General features: G+C 39.5%; 1 non-coding gene across 1 annotated transcript; it reads left to right on the forward strand.

Moving 5' to 3' along the window:
• The first annotated feature begins 696 nt into the window (after positions 1-696).
• Positions 697-760, forward strand: LOC115064536. Its single transcript, XR_003844364.1, has one exon. It is a non-coding gene; the product is annotated as a U7 small nuclear RNA (small nuclear RNA).
• Positions 761-968: the final 208 nt, after the last annotated feature.

Consider the following 968-nt stretch of genomic DNA (forward strand, 5'->3'; position numbering starts at 1 on the left):
TTTACTTTATATTCCTCCTTTGGGAGATGTTTCTCCCTGCCAAGATTAATGACTCCATGATAATTAGAAATAGCAAGAATCCAGAAGGCAGAGTGATAAATGCTGCCACCTTCAGGACAGCTCTTAAGAGGGTGGAGATGAACTCTGAAAAATATATAAACAGGATTTCTCAGCTATGCAAAATATAAGGATGCAATATGAATTATACAAGGGGCTTCACAGATCTAAAAGAACAAAGGCAGCTGTACCATGAGCCAGCTTGTCAGAAAGATATTAAGGAAAGAGATAAAGAGTTTTGAAGAGTGGTGATCCCAGGGTAGGATCCCACCCAGCTAAGTTTATTGTTTGTGAGTACAAAAACAGGCAGATTCAGAAGTTCAAGGTCAGCCTGGGACAGAGCAAGTTTAGGTCCAGGAGTGGTGGTAATGTTGATCTCGATGAGATCCTACCCAATTAGGTTATTCTCTGTGCTTACAAAGGCAGGCAGATCTCTGAATTCATTTGCCATGTTCAAACAAACAAACAAACAAAAACAATGTACCTGCTGTCATCTTCTGAGTATCAAGGAGTAAGGCCATAAAATGCTAATTCATGGGATAATCAAAAGAGAACCTGGGTAAATGATTGAACTTATATGTGAATAAAAGACTGGGCTTTGGTCTGCAAGAGAGAACTACCAAGAGATAACTGCTTGGAGAGTGAGCGTAGATCTTTTAGAATTTTTCTAACAGGATTTCTGACCTTGGTCAGAAAAACCCATGAATTACCTTGTTTCCTTTAAGTTTCCCTGATTGTTTTATCAGAGTGGTGAAAAGTCAACCAATACACGGTGTTGTTAGAAATGTCTCCAAGTTCAAATCACAGCAGCTGGAGGTGCATGGTAAACATCACACATTAAAGAAACGCCTACCATAAACTTGAGCACTTAGATTTATACGGCACATAAGAAAATGAGGGCACTACCCACT

Source organism: Mus pahari, chromosome 7 (assembly GCF_900095145.1).
Source record: "Mus pahari chromosome 7, PAHARI_EIJ_v1.1, whole genome shotgun sequence".
In the NCBI taxonomy this organism is placed as follows: domain Eukaryota; kingdom Metazoa; phylum Chordata; class Mammalia; order Rodentia; family Muridae; genus Mus; species Mus pahari.